The sequence below is a fragment of the Adiantum capillus-veneris genome, chromosome 16, assembly GCF_014529385.1.
Source record: "Adiantum capillus-veneris isolate H3 chromosome 16, ASM1452938v2, whole genome shotgun sequence".
NCBI lineage: Eukaryota > Viridiplantae > Streptophyta > Polypodiopsida > Polypodiales > Pteridaceae > Adiantum > Adiantum capillus-veneris.
The window spans coordinates 89,329,923-89,347,075 of record NC_140946.1 but is presented as its reverse complement, the minus strand read 5'-3'; positions in this window follow the sequence as shown (position 1 = coordinate 89,347,075).

The window sequence follows — 17,153 nt, the reverse complement described above, 5'->3', positions numbered from 1 at the left end:
CTTTTCCAACGTGTAAGGTTATATCTTGAATGATATTTTTCCTTATCACTTGTAATGTCCATGCTATGTTTTACAAAGGGGTTTTGTTCCAAGACCCACCACTTGTCCAAGCTTATAACTCTATTGAAACATAGAGAGAAGCAAAGGTCCACCACTTGTCCAAGGTATGCTCCATTGAAACATGGAGAGAAGGATGATCCACCATTTCTCCAAGATAGGTTCCATTGAAACATTGAGAGAAGCAATCTCCACCATGTCTCCAAGCTAAGATCCATTGAAATACCCTAAACCCATAATTTTGTACATGAGGGGTTTACATTCAAGGTCCACCACTTGTCCAACCTATTATCCCTAGTAGCACGAGTGGTTTGGTCTCAAGATTCACCACTTGTACACTCTATGTCATTATATTAAGAAGAACTATGTGTTAAGGTCCACCACTTGTCCAACCTATAAGGTTATATTTTAAATGGTATCCTTTCTCACCACTTGAAATGCCCATGATATGCTTTACATGGGGGTTTCATTCCAAGGTCCACCACTTGTCCAAGATAACACTATTAAAATATATAGAGAAAGAAAGGTCCACCACTTGTCCAAGCTAGGCTCATTGAAACATGGAGAGAAGGAACCTCCAATGTTTCTCCTAGATAGGCTCCATTGAAACATGGAGAGAAATAAGCTCCACCATGTCTCCAAGTTGCTAGGCTCCATTGAAATACCCAATACCCATAATATTTTGTACATGGGGGGTTTACATTCAAGGTTCACCACTTGTCCAATCTATTATCCCTAGTAGGTTTGGTCTCATGATTCACCACTTGTCCACTCTATGTCATTATATTAAGAGGAATTGGGTGTTAAGGTCCACCACTTGTCCAACCTATAATGTTATAGCTTGAATGGTATTTTTTCTCACCACTTGTAATGCCCATGACATGATTTACATGGGGGTTTTGTTCCAAGGTCCACCACTTGTCCAAGCTAAATCTATTGAAACATAGAGAGAAACAAAGGCCCACCACTTTTCCAAGCTAGGTTGCATTGAAACATGGACCTTAATACCAAATTATTTCTAGTAGCATGAGTGATATTTTGTACATGGGGGGTTTACATTCAAGGTCCACCACTTGTCCAACCTATTGCCCTAGTAAGTTTGATCCCAAGTTCACCACTTATCCACTCTATGTCATTATATTAAGAATAATTGGGTGTTAAGGTCCACCACTTGTCCAACCTATAAGGTTATATATTAAATGGTATTTTTTTCTCACCACTTGTAATGCCCATGATATGTTTTACATGGGGGTTTTGTTCCAAGGTCCACCAATTTTCCAAGATAACTCTATTCAAACATAGAGAGAAATAAAGGTCCACCACTTGTCCAAGCTAGGCTCCATTGAAACATGGAGAGAATGATGCTCCACCATTTATCCAAGATAGGCTGCATTGAAACATGGAGAGAAGCAAGCTTTACCATGTTTCCAAGCTAGGCTCCATTGAAACACTCTAGGGGGTTTTATTTCAAGGCCCCCCACTTGTTTAACCTATTATCCCTAGTAGCATGAGTGGTTTGGTTTCAAGATTCACCACTTGTACACTCTATGTCATTATATTGTGTTAAGGTCCACCACTTGTCCAACCTATAAGGTTATATCTTAAATGGTATCCTTTCTCGCCACTTGAAATGCCCATGATATGTTTTACATGGGAGTTTCAGTCCAAGATCCACCAATTGTCCAAGCTAACCATATTTAAACATAGAGAGAAACAAAGGTCCACGACTTATCCAAGCTAGGCTCCATTGAAACATGGAGAGAAGGAACCTTCACCATTTCTCCTAGATAGGCTCCATTAAAACATGGACATAAGTAAGTTCCACCATGTCTCCTAGATGCTAGGCTCCATTGAAATACGCAAAACCCATGATATTTTGTACATGGATGATTTACATTCAAGGTCAACCATTTGTCCACCCTATTATCCCTAGTAGGTTTGGTCTCACAATTCACCACTTTTCCACTCTATCATTATAATAAGAGGAATTGGGTGCTAAGGTCCACCACTTGTCCAGCCTATAAGGTTATACCTTGAATGGTATTTTTTCTCACCACTTGTAATGCCCATGACATGCTTTACATGGGGGTTTTGTTCCAAGGTTCACCACTTGTCCAAGCTAATTCTATTGAAACATAGAGAGAAACAAAGGTCCACCACTTTTCCAAGCTAGGCTCCATTGAAACATGGACCTTAATACCAAATTATTCCTAGTAGCATGAGTGATATTTTGTACATGGGGGGTTTGCATTCAAGGTCCACCACTTGTCCAACCTACTTTTCCTAGTAGGTTTGGTCGCAAGATTCACCACTTGTCCACTCTATGTCATTATATTAATAATAATTGGGTGTTAAGGTCCACCACTTGTCCAACCTATAAGGTTATATATTGAATGGTATTTTTTCTCACCACTTGTAATGTCCATGATATGTTTTACATGGGGATTTTGTTCCAAGGTCCACCACTTGTCCAAGCTAAATCTGTTCAAACATAGAGAGAAACAAACGTCCCCCACTTGTCTAAGCTAGGATCCATTGAAACATGGAGAGAATGATGCTCCACCATTTATCCAAGATAGACTCCATTGAAACATGGAGAGAAGTAAGCTCCACCATGTCTCGAAGATGCTAGAGTCGATTGAAATACCCAAAACCCCTGATACTTTGTACATGGGGGGTTTACATTCAAGGTCCACCACTTGTCCAACCTATTATCCCTAGTAGCATGATTGGTTTGGTCTCAGGATTCACCACTTGTCCACTCTATATCATTATATTAAGAAAAATTGGGTTTCCATATCTAAATGGATCTTTGCTCGGATAAGTGGTAGACCTTGAGACCTAAATACCCATTCTACACTAGAGCATTGGTTAAGCCTTATGCACTTCAAGCATACCTTTAACAACAAGTAGTAGTTATTAGTTGACTTAAGTCTAGTTGAACTCCATGGTATTGAGACTAAGAGAGAGTGTAGCATAAAAAAGAGTCAGGATTTTAATTTGACTTTCTTTCTATTAATGAGTAGATCATAGATGGATTTTGGTATCTAATAAAACCTTAGGGTAGACAATGTAAAACTCATGTCTATTGTTGTGTTTGCATTAAGTGTTCTTGTTCTTTAATTTCAGAACCATTACAGAAAAATGGATTGGCTATATGCTGGCATAAATTGAAGAAAACTATTGATTCACCCATCCAACCTCCTCCAGGACCTTGTCCAAGGAATGAATCACCTCCTTATCACCTACCACTTGCTTTCAAGGACATCAAAAGAGTACTTATCTTGGATCTAGAGGGGTTACTTCTCAAGACAATTGAAATGAAACATGGAGATTCTATGCCATCTTGGGCTCAACACATGCGACTTGTGGAGGATAAAGATGAAGTTTATCATGTGGTGCGACCAGATGCACAAAGTTTTTTGGATTTTTGTGCTGATTACTTTGAGCTATGGATATGGAGTTGCTATAACTTAACAAGGGTGCAACGCATCACACAAAAATGTTTTTCTGAGCAGTATACCAAGTTCAAGGTGTTTATAAGTAACAAAAATTGCCAAAATCCAAATATCATGTTGGGATTTACAAGGGTTTATCACAAAAAATTGAGTGATATTTGGAAGATATTTGAGGATTTGGATGCAAACAATACCTTAATTTTTGATGACACTCCATATAGGGTGATGTGGAACATGCCAGGGACATATCTTATATTTCCAAAGATGTGGAGGCAAACTTCCGAGCAACTTCAAAACTTCTTGCAGAGAACCATAATTCCATGGTTGGTAGGATGGTTGTATGCAAGAGATAAGAGAGTCTATACATACAACACAATTGTAAATCAGTATAGTGATTCTGAGACAAATTATGTCCTTGGTGTGTACTTGTCAACACGAAAGCATTGAATAAATATGGCCATAAGATGCTTTTTTTATTCTAGTGTGTATCTTTCAACATTTGTATAATTTGATATAGTCTTTTTTAGAAAAAAACAAAGGTGTGTCAATTTTATGAACACTTGAATGGAGTGCACCCTACTCTAAGGGGACTTCAATGTACTATTGGTGTGCATCCTATTGTAAGGGGACTTTGATGTATTGCTAGAGTGCACCCAAATTTTTGGGGACTCATTTTTTATTTGATTGGGGCCTATGTTGGGTCATATAGTAAAAGAAAATCATTTTTTGTCAATTCATATCGAGGTTGCATTTATTTGTAACTATGAGAGAATTGATGTTTGATGTCAAAATAAAACTTGTAAGTATGGATCAGAGAATTCATGGACTTTAAATATGTGAGAGGGATCTTTTTCTTGGGCACAAATGTTTGCTTCAAGAATTTTGTCATTACATACTTTATGTGAAAGAGATTTAGAACCTAAAAGACTTTGAAAACAAAACTATGGAATCTAAGTGCATGTATTCTTGAATGGCTTGAAAGTTGATGTATACATGCATGTCGCCTTGATGAAGATTTAGATCTGACAAGATGCAAAGCTAGAATTCTTGGACGTTACCTTTGTCAATTTGGTAATAAAATATTTAACTTTCTTTTATTATGGGTGGAAAATATATTATTATGTGCATTTGGAACCTAATTGCTTGACCTTCAAACCAAGATTCCTATGTTATTTTTTCATATACTTTTTTGTAATGAATTAAGATTGTGGATACAAGGTCCACCACTTGTTCAAGCTAGATCTAAGAAAGTATATATACTGAGTCTTCAAAGTAGTAAACCAAGGGAAGAGAGAAGCAGGGTCCATCACTTGTCCAAGCTTATCTCTAGACAACATAGAGAGATGTTAGATCTACTAATTGTCCAATATAGTCATGGAGAAATGATAGAAGGTTGGTCCACTTGTCCAACCTATCATCTTTAGTAAAATGGGAGGTTTGGCCTTAAGATTCACCATGTAACCAACCTATACTTCATTGTATTATGAAGAGTAGAAAAGAAAAGCTCCACCACTTGTCTAAGGTAATTCCAAAATCAACATGGAGAGAAGCAAGCTTCACCATTTGTCCAAGATAGGTTCCATTAAAACATGGAAAACCTCATATATGTTGTACATGGAAGCTTTTTTCCAAGGTCCACTACTTGTCCAAGCTAGGATCCATTAAAACATGGATAGAAACAAGGCTCCACAACTCGTCCAACCTTTATAGCTGCAAAGTGTACCGGTAGTCTAAACTAGGCATGGGAAAATAATAGAAGGTCCACCACTTATCCAATATATTATCTCTAATAGCATGGGAGGTTTGGTCTCAAGATTTAGGAATTGGCTAACCTGTATTTCATTGTATTATGATGAATTTGGTTTTTAAGTCAACTACTTATCCAAGCTATAAGTTTATATCTTGAATGGTATTTCTTCCCATCACTTAGAAAACCAATGATATGTTGTACATGGGGGGGTTTGTTACAAGGTCCACCACTTGTCCAAGCTAGTATCATTGAAACATGGATGAAGACAAGCTCCACCATTTGTTAAATCTAGACTCCATTGAAATCTAGAAAATCCATTCTATGTTGTACATGGGGTTTTTGTTTTAAGGTCCAACACTTGTCCAAGCTAAGATCCATTGAAACATGGAGTAGAGAAACACTCCACCACTTGTCCAAGCTAGAAAACATTGATAGTAGTTGGCTTAGTTTGAAGATCCACCACGTGTCTAAGCTAACTCTATTGAAACATAGAGAGAAGCAAAGGTCACCAACTGTTCAAGCTAGGCTCCATTGAAACATGGACAGAAGCAAGTTCCACCATTTCTCCAAGATAGGCTCCATTGAAACATGGAGAGAATCAAAGGTCCACCATTTCTCCAAGCCAAGCTCCATTTGTCCAACCTATAAGGTTATATCTTAAATGGTAATCTTTCTAATCACTTGGAATACCCATGATATGTTTTACATGGTGGGGGGTTTTGTTCCAAGATCACCACTTGTCCAAGCTAACTCTATTGAAACATAGAGAGAAGCAAAGGTCCACCACTTGTCCAAGCTAGTCTCCATTGAAACAAGGAGAGAAGCAAGCTCCATCATTTCTCCAAGATAGGCTAGCATGGATAAGTGCACCTTGAAACCAACCTTCCTATGAGGCAATAGAGCATATGCTACATATTTTATGTATGCCCCATGCCTCAAATTAAGAAGTTATAGATTAGAAGTGGACCTTGCTTGAATGTCACATGCAATAAATTAAGAAAAAATAGCCAAGTGAATTGTATTTCTCAATGGATCCTCGCTTTCACAAGTTGTGAACCTTGAGTCACTTTTACATTAACTTGGACAAGTGGTGGACCTAGAAACCAAGATCTCCATGTTGAGATAACTTGTAGGTAGGACAGTAGAACATAGACAACGATAATGGATGCAATATACTCGTCTCCTAATAATCCAATTGATTGAAACCATGGTATTTTAGTTGTTTTCATTGTGTATTGTATGTGCATAAAGTGGAATGAGACCTTAAGAAAACTCAATTTTTTGACAAAATCTCTATATTTTGTACATGATATATTGAAAGTTGTCCAACCTGGGAATTGGGATTTTCCCACTTTACCTAATATGGTCTTATCGGCTGATTACGTAAATAACTCTAGTATTTACACACAAAAAATCACGTGATCACGTTAATTGTTAACGTGACTTTGATTTTGACTTGCAAAAATCTATAGAGCCGGTTCGCCCTCCGGGTTTTCATAATTTCCCTACGGGACCGGCCGAACTCTTTCTTTTTTCCGGCGGGTGCGTCGGGTATATGCAGTAGCCGGCGGACCCGTCGGGAAATTGGAAAAGCCCGACGGGCGTAATTATGTATAGCAAATAGTGTGCTAACCCCGGTCTTTTAGCTAAGCAAATCCTTGGGGAGTGTATCCGAGTGCCGGGTATTGTCATCTCATTGTGAATTGACCTAAGGTTACAGAGTCACAGGTCCTTTTTTGGACCGAACGTGATTCTTATTCAGTAACCACTTCTAAAAAAATTTAATTCGTTTATCGACATAAAGGTACGAAACCAAAACAACTGAAAACTTGGGGAATCATGCTCATTGCGAATAAGCTATTGGTCCAAATGAGGGCTGTAATTGGTTTTAGAAGATGAGCATATGTAAATGACGAGTCGATAGTCAAGGGTCGGATGTCCTCTACTAGTGTACCGGGCATATAAAGATCCTTGAAGTCTTATATTTGAGTTGATTTACAATATAAGAGCTATAATCCTTGATTGGGTTAAAATAGCTTTTATATATTGAATTGGTTGCATGGGTGGGCTACAATCCTTCACTGGGTACAAGTAGTCCCCAATTGGGTGATTATATAGAAGATTTATTTACATTAGTTCATGCATTGGTTTATACAGAGAGTGCATTATTTATTACGATAGATTATTAGTGCATGAAATGACCAATTATATATTTTATTGCTTTCGTTTGTTTTTTTGTAGCAAATGAATTAGATGTGTCTTATTGTTTGCAAATCAAAGTGGACATATAAATAATCATTATAATAATAATTGTATAGAGAGATTCATAGCATTGTTATGGTTATTACGCCATGTATAGATTACATTGCAATGTGTATGGTTGCTCACAATATAGGTGATCGATATGTGGATTGACTAGCGTGCATTGAAAATCTCATATTGCACATCATGGTTACTTTCATAATGAATGGTTTTTAAGTTATAATATATATTGAAAATAAAAAAATTGTTTCCAGTTTGTAACATCTTGTTCTTTTCTCTTCAGTTTTAATTTAAAAGCAATGGAGCAAAATGTGGGCACAAGTGGTACGAAGAAGCCAAAGAATAAAAAAGCTCACGACAAAGAGTGGGATTATGCTCACAACATATGCGGCCGATATATGGGGTGGCAATGTAAATTTTGTCACACAACAAATTCTGGCGGTGCACCACTATTAGGGATCATTTTCTGGGTAGCGCTAAAAACAATTGTAGAAAATGTGAACATTCTCAGGCACCTATAGTTGCAAAGTGTTTGAGAGAAGAGCTCGCCAAAAAGGGTGGCAAGAAACGACAGATATATAGCTATGTGCCTTTGAATCAAGAGTTCCCAGAGCCAAATATTACCTCCGCAGATCATGTAGTGATGCTAACTAACCTTGGAGAACAACCTGCGCAAGGAGAGGAAATTCCAGGGAGTGTTCCTTTTAAACGTCACAATGAAGGTGGACTTTGTCAAATGCGTCAAAAATCATTACATCAAAGTTTTCGAGTGTAGTCTCTAGAAGAAGCACAAACAGCACTCGCCAAAGCAATATTCTTTACTGGAAGTGCTTTGGTCATGGTAGACAGCAATCATTGGAAGGCTGCTTGGAAGAAAATCGGTGAGTTTGGTTCAGGATTTTCAGCTCTTTCTTATCACACGATAAGAAATGTTTTCTTGGACAAATGTTACATCGAAGTCAAAGAGCGTGTTGGCAAAATAATACTTGGAAATATTTCGCTTTCAGGATGTACGATTGTGAGTGATGGCTGGTCAAATGTTCAGAGAAGACAGTTGATCAATGTAATGCTGGTTTGTCCAAGGGGAGAAACGTTAATAAAGGCGGTTGATAGTTCTGGTGCAATTAAAAGTGGCAAATACATTTCTGAGGTCTTGATTGATGTAATTAAAGAAATTGGTGCTGAACATGTCGTTCAAGTTGTGATGGACAACGCAAAGAATTGTAAAAACGCCAGTAAATTAATAAAGAAGTACTTTTCACACATTTTGTCAATGGTTGTAATACGCATAGCTTGAACTTGGTGCTGAAAGATTGGTACACTAGCGAAGAAACTACATGGTTCGCCAAAATAGTTGATATAGCACATCAGGTTGTAAAATTTATCTTGAAACGACAGAGAGTGCTCGATTTGTATAGGATGCGCATGTCAGTGATGCTGAAACTTCCTACTGAAACTCGGTTCTGCACACACTTTTATATCTTGGAATCATTTCTCCATAATAAATGTGATGTGATTGACACATTCAATTGCGCGGCCTTTGATGAATGGCAGCTTGAGCAGAAAGAAACAATGAAAGATAAAATTACATGTCTACGTGGCAATGTAAACAAAGTTGCTTGGTGGAGGAGTGTAATAGATGCATACCATGTAATGATGCCCGTTATGTTCGCGATTCGCAATCTTGATCAAAGGGTGCCAAACTTGGGCAAAGTGTGGATGACATGGTGGTCAGTCCAACAGAGCCTTGAAAATCCTGAAGAGTTGAAAGAGTCTGTAGTAGATAAGCTGTAGTGATTACCATTCTCTGGCAAACAACGGAAAATTTTGGCTAAGTATTTTCATGCAAGGTAGAAGAGTGCTCATGGTCCACTCCATAGTGTGGCTTACATGCTCGATCCAGAGTATTGGAATTTAGATCTGATGTCCAATACAGAGGTGGTAGGCGATTTCTATCACGTGGTCAACACATTCTCCTCCAATATTCAAGACCGAACTGATTGCATCAAAGAAATGAGTGCATTTAGATTAAAAGAAGGTCCTTTTGCGAATGATTTTGTACAGGTAATGGCAAAAGAGCAACCTGCATGGAAGTGGTGGATGATGAATGGTGGAGAGCATTACTCTACCTTACGTCCTCTTGCAATGAAAGTACTCGCACAATGTGCAGCAAATTCATGTTCAGAGAGAAATTGGAGTATGTACAAGTATGTTCACAACACTATTCGCAACAGACTATTAGCAGACATAGCAAAGAAATTAGTGTATGTATTGCAACGAAAAGATATTGAATCACATCGAAAGTGCTGGCTACGAGGAGTAAATGCCAACCTGGTTGTATGATTATCAAAACGAAAATGAAGAAGATTTCAATATTGGTGTATCTCAATGCACTGTAGATGAAATAGAAGAGAATTTGATAATAGATGTGGAGGTTGAATTACAAGGAGAACCACAACACTCAGAATTAGAATCAGATAACAACTCAACTGATTCAATATAGCTTGAGAGTAGAATGAGTAAATGTCAAAAACCATTGTAAAAGACCTTGTATTCAAATGTGTTTTGAGTAATTACAATGCTTCATATTCTCGATAGTACATAGGTTGTCGCGATATTACATAGTTTGTCGATTTCAATTGTGTTGCCTTGAAGCAGCATCTTGCTCATCAAATAGATTTCTAATTGTGCTAGGGGTATCTGGGCATGCTTGCTTGAATTTATATTCGTTTGCCATGCCAAACATAATCTATATTTCTTGTGGAATATCTTGTGAACATATTGCGCATCGACTATTGTTTTGCATCAAACGAATAAGACAAAGTAAATGATAATAGTGACCACATGTCAATGTATAGTACCCACTCCATCCATCAAAATTCTTGTAGCAAATTGGACATTGGGAAGATGAGGATGCATCTGAAGTAGACGAGGGGACCAACTCCGGATGCAAGACAAGTTGGCTGATGTGTATCCCTTGTACACGTGTTGGATTCACTCACCGTGTTAGGGTTTGAACGTCCTGACTTAAGCAGTGAATTCTTTTCTCCATCCGGACTTGTGAGGGTTACGGTGTCTCGGTGGCTATAGAAAGACATGTTATTTTTGCATCTTTCTCTACCAACTGTGTCGTGTAAATATCCTTCTCTCTCTTTAATTGTAGGTCAGCGCCTTCCACTATCAATGCCACCTGATCTCGGGTGAAAGTGACACAACTCTCCCTTAAATCATGAGTGGCAACAGTTGTCTCCTTTGACGAGAAGTCTACTGGTCGTTGTTGCACAAAGTGAACATACAATATTTTGGCAAAATATAGCGCACAATCTGTATTGTGTAGGGGATGGCCATAAACCTTCAAATAAATCCTCTCAGTGTTATCTTTGATACCATCATGGGTGCACTTCGAAACCTTCCACCTTCCTTTCTTGATCTCTGCATCCTCACATGGCCATATTGTCTTGATCATGTCCTTTGTCACTTCTTTATTGATCTCTTTCCATTGCATATGGTTTGGTGTTGCCCACTTTGAGAGTCGGCGAGCAGTACACGTCGCTTGTTGTGCTGACATGCCGTGTGCCAGAGACTTCATGCGTTAAAATGCATTAACAGCCGCTTGTTGTTGATCATCAGGCAATGATTTGGTGCCAATATCTTGTTCTTGATCGGCCATTTTCTCTTAGAGTTGCAGTCAACAGAGTGGCAAATATTCAATATCATTGGCAAATATATATTCTCACTCATTGGGACACTGCGCAGAATCCACTAAATCAAACCACTTCAAATGCGACTAATTGAACCACAAGGCAAATTTGAAATATTGACAGTTAGATGAAAAATTTGAAATGATTAAAGATAATTGACTCAATTAGGTGAACCACTTCAAACCACATAATACACTTCAATAAAAAAAAGAATACACTTGACAAGACATGTATATTATAGAAATGTTTAAATCAAATAAAATGATGGTGCAAGTTCAACAAGTGGACGTTGCACAGGGTTAGGGTCTGTCTTTAAATGTTCTTTGAAAAATATCAACACGTCAGAAGCATTCCTTTTTTGGTCCCGCTCTTTTAACTTCATCCAACAATCTACTTTAATTCGAATAGCCCTCATAACATCTTCATCCGGGTGGTGAAAAACTTCGTCTAGAAAATAAAATTTTCTGGCTGCACTCCAAAAATATGACAGCATGTCGAACAAGTAGCCCAATGCATAAATGTCGCTAGCTTTTGTGTATGCATCTGCACACCATGGATCGTATATTTCGGGAGCAATCCATGGTCGCTTAGCCATCTCGGCGTTCCCTGCTTTGTGTGCATTCAAAATTGCTTCGTCCGACTGTGCACTTGGAGACAAATAATTATTTGCTATGCGCTTAGCAGGTGTTCTCAGCATCATACCCCAATCAATGATATCGATGCGGGGTTTATTGGCACGAGTAAAGTCCAACATTACGTTGAACGGGTGCAGGTCATTGTACACTATACCGACCGAGTGGGTAGCCGCAACGCCGTCGATTAAGGCATGACAAATTGCCGGCATCTGCTCGACCACTACTTTGATCCGCACCGTGTCTATCTTGCTTACAGGGTTGTTTTCTACAAGCAATGACCTCCAACCGTGTTGTAGCCTTTGCATGTGTCGTCTGAACAATCCATGAGCGAACGGTAAGCGACACATCATGTCGCCCATGGTACCCCCATTGTAGTATGGGAATATCGTGATCCAAGGAGCTTATGTAGTAAACCCATGCACCTTACAATGGAGGGGTGAAGCGTTTGCATTCCTTGCTCTGTGTGAAAGTTGTCAAATTTTGCCTCACTCCCTCCCTTGTAACATTTTCCCACATATGTAATGTGGTCTGGAAAAAATGAGATGCCTTTGATAGTGTACAATGTGCACACACCGAAGGAGCCTGCTCCAATCCTCATACCTTCTACTAAGGCTTCGTGAGGGTTGTCGATAAGATGAGCGCACTTTGCATTCAAAGCAGTGCGCATGATTGTGTCGGTGCCGCTGGTATCGGATCGACCTCCCAAAGCTGCTTGCGCATCTTGGGACATCTTCAATCTCTTGGGTAAAGCTGCTTGGTCCTGCGCTTTCACACGCTTCATCTTTACCTTTCGTTCTTCCCACAATTTATCCCAGAGCTTTAATTTTGACATGTCGCAAGCAGATGGGATATCTTCTTTTAAGTCTCTGCAACATACTTTCATATTGCCCAATACTGTCTTGACCTTGTGGTGGGGGTCAAATTCTCATATCCCAGTTGGACTCAACAACTCGTATTGGCCTTCAAGTCGCAACCTGTGCTCTATGTTCTCCCATATAGCGCTAGTGATGTCTTTGATGTAGACATCGCTTTCACTAACCTGCTGTATGCGATCAGCTGCACATGATGAGATTGCCAAAATACATTCTTTACAAATGGCATGCATAATACATTTCTTTTGATCTGGCGTCATATTTGCACTGGACAATACAAAAACAGCATATCAAATACAAATTCATGGTTGCGAATGACACTACCACTCTCACACTATCTCAGGTAAACTCTTAACCACCACTTGAAGACTTTAACAAATGTTATGGAAATATTGATAAAAATTGAATATAATCTTCACTTAAAATTACAATCTGTTACACGTGTAAAAAGCAGTTCAAACAAATGGTTTATAAGAACTTAATTTAGATCAAACAATGCATGTTAACGGTCTTTAACATTTCAGCATATATTGAAATTTTAACTTATATTTTTCTCAGTGTGCACATACTAATTCAAACAAAGCACACACCGACTTAAAATCTTCAAAAACATTTAAAACATTGGAAGTATACAAATTGGACTAGCAAATTGTGTTCACACACTTTTTTACATAGAATTTATGTAAATGTAGCAATCAAAAAGCGATGATAATTGATGCTCTTTAAAAGATAAAAAGAATATTTAACATGCAAATTGTATGTACTTAGATTTTTTGCAAAGAATTTATGTAAATGAAACATTAAAACTAGCGATAACGCTTGAGAGTCCTTTAAAAAGATTAAAAACGAATATTAAACATGCAATTTGTGTGCAAATATTTTTTTACATGTAATTTATATAAATGGAACATTTAAAATAGCGATGATTGATAAATAAAACATTTAAAATAACGATGATTGATGAATAAAGTATTCTATATAAATGAAACATTTAAAATAGTGATGATTGATGAATAAAGTATTCTATATAAATGGAACATTTAAAATAGAGATGATTGATGAATAAAGTATTTGTGCGCTCCTTGCCGCACTGTCGAAGCAAGGGACTTGCCGATACACCGTGTGCGAGCCACAAATGGCTCCAAGCACACAACAAGACTAATCTAGCAAGCTCAAGAGAGCAAAGGGTGTGTCACTCACCGCTCTACGCTCGCCTTCGTGGTGGATTCCTCGCCGCGATGAAGAAGAAGCTGCAGTCGTACCGTGCTCAACCGCTTCGCCGCCGTCGTGCCTTCGTAATGCTCGATCGCACACACACTCTCCCTCTCTCTCTCTCTCTCTCTCTCTCTCTCTCTCACATACACACACACACAAGGAGGTGAAGAAGAAGAAGATGGAGATGGAGATGGAGATGGAGATGGAGCAAGGGCACTCTTCTATTGCACAAATGAGAGAATGAGTGAATTTTAGGTTTAGTTGGCTTTTATATGAGCTCACCCCATTCACACTTGGGCGCCCATGCTTAGCCAACTAATCCCTTGAATGTCCCAGTTAGAGTGCGCCTCTCATCGGCGATCACTCTTACCCTTTTCCTATTGGACCGACAAACCCGGTACCTGACTCTACCAAATACATAATACACGTCCGTCGTAGGTGATGGGGTGTCCGTGAGCCGTGAGGATTAACATGCCCCCCTTCCTGATGTAGATTCCGTCCTCGGAAGCTATTGAGTTGAAGCTCGTTCGTCTAGGTGGAAGAGCATTTGAGATGAATGTCCTTAGCCTTCTTCAGTCACTGCAAAATCAAACAACATTGGCACAGTAATTGCATTCTCATAAGTGATTAAAAAGCATATGCAGTTTTAGGTAGACAAATTGATTGGTAAAAGAATTTCAAACAATTTGTCAGCAATGAACATTAAATTGCAATGTAATCAAATGCATAAACAGATGTAAAGGTAAAAAATTAAACAAGTCTGGGGTCGCTAATTTGACGGTCGAAAGGCACTAGAGATTGAATATTAATACCATGGGTAAGCTTCTTAATTTTCTCTGGTCAATTAAGTTGTTTAATCGCGAGAGCCAAGTATTTCATGTTCGAGGGCTGACTAGAGGCTATACTTAGAGGACCTTGTAGTTAAGCTACGATAAAAGGAATTTCTCATGAAATCATCGCCTGACTGATTACCTTTTCTTTGACCCCCCAAAGTGTTTTCACAGTGATTCAATTTGATGTGTGTGCTTATTTTGTATGCCTTGGGTTTTTTGCTTTTCAAGGAAAAGCGCCCATACTGGGAACCTCTAGGGCTCTAGTACCATAGGCAATACATGTGAGTGAAGTACCAAATCAAGCTGAGATTTCTCTTCCAGCTTAAGATTTTACAGTGTGGCACTTTGATTTTTTGTTTGTTCATTTTTAGCATTTTAATTTTGTAACTTTGGGGGGTCATATAACACTGATACACCTCCCCAGGCTCATCACACTAGTAAACTCCCTTTATAATACTTAAGCAAAAGGTCAATAGGGTCAAGCCCACTAGAAATCCCTAGTACATTTCACACAACGCTGCCTAAATCGGATTAAAAACCTAAGTAACCATTGATTATTAGGAAGGCATTCCCCATGGTATTAAGAGAAGATTTCTAACACCTAACTTGGTCAAACTAGCTTAGTCGGACTGCTTGATTTTTAAACCTAGTCAAGTGATTATGACAAAAAATTACATTGAATTAAATGTTTGATACTAAGCAAATGCGGTGAATATTAGGCTACCAATCACAATTAAAGTAGACAATCATAGATGCAAAAAAGATAAGGGGCAATGCTAATGGACAAGAAACACCTGTTTGTGTCGATGGTCGCGCTTGATTTGAAGAGTGAGTCGAGATAAAGATTCCATGAAGGTCCAAATCCTATCAATAGCAACACGCTCTTGTACACACTAGGAAACAAAAGGAATACCTCCAGGAGGCACATTAGTGGGAAAAGGTACCAACACTTATTGAACACAACAAAAAAAATAAGGAACCCTAACCTAATTATTTGCACTCCTCCTAGAGAGTCAAGGGAATAGGATATTGTAGAGGTTGGGGGGAAACCCTAAGGCTAAACCCCTATCCTCGTCGTCGAGATAAACAAAGTCATCATCCATGACACCATATGTGCCATCCGTGTAGTCCTATAAATTTTCTTCTTCATCATAGGTGCCCATGTTTACTAAGAAGGTCACTAGACGCCTATGGTCATCTTGGTCAAAAGGGTAGGCTTGTGCAATGGGAGAAACACTCTCTACTAAGTATGGATCAGACGTGGTCAAGAGACGTACCAGCCATTCTAACTCCTCAAAATTCCTCTCACATGCTAGCGTACCTATCAAATCCCATTCACATGCAAGCACTGGAAAGACCATGTGAAATATTTGTGAAAAGTAACGAGGGTACCTCTCACCCAAGGCAGGAGTGGATGACTCTAGCGTACTAGCCATATCTGTACACGCAAATAGATGATTGTTAGAGTGCAAATATTACAAGGGTCGTGTTCTTGTGCATAATTTGGTTTTATGATTTTATGTTATGGCTCTTGCTCTTTTACTTTTTTATTTTGTTTTTGTGAGTATAAGGCTTTATATATACATTCCCTAAGATTGGAGATTAAGGGGTCAGGGGGAAAGGTTGAGAGGGAAGCAAGTGAATAATGGATGTCCACAAACACTCCCCCCTTCCTTGGGTAGATCATACCGTTTGAAATGATGTCGTTACCCTTTGAAACCAATTGTTCCAGTTGGTAATAGGTGAGTTTTTTGCCAGTAGTTTTATATTACCCTAGGTGCCTCGTCAAGTTGCAAGGGTGGTAAGGTACTCTCCCAGGATCGAACTTGAAGTGGTTCATCAGGTGATTCTTGAACACTGGGAGGTGTGGATTCTTTTGTAGCTTCATGGAGGTCCACTACTATAGATGGAGGTTGTGTAGAATCTTTTACCTCTATGGATGTATTACATGAGGAGCTAGAAGCTTCAGGGAACTCCCCCCTTCCTGAGCTAGGTGGAATAAATTGGTTTTGCCTTGGAGCCCAAACTAGCTCTAGACTAGGTGTGTAGCATTCTGTGATCTTTCCCTTCCCACGGTCTGCCATTGGCTTTAGCGTTACACTGTTTGACTCATATGGGTTTGTTGTCGATAGGGAAGGACACATTTTACGTTTAGGTACCCAAATTTGCTCATTTTCATCATAGTAGCCTTGGGCTTCTAATAGTCATTTTGGAATCCATCGTGATTTGGTCTTGAATCTCCTAGAGCGCGCTCTTGGTTCTCCAGGGAAATTTTTTCTTGAAATGGATGGGAGGGTTGAGATAGTTGGAAGTAAGGCCTTGGGGACCCATTGATATGTACTCTTAGGTCGTGCAGGTTGAGTACTTGCA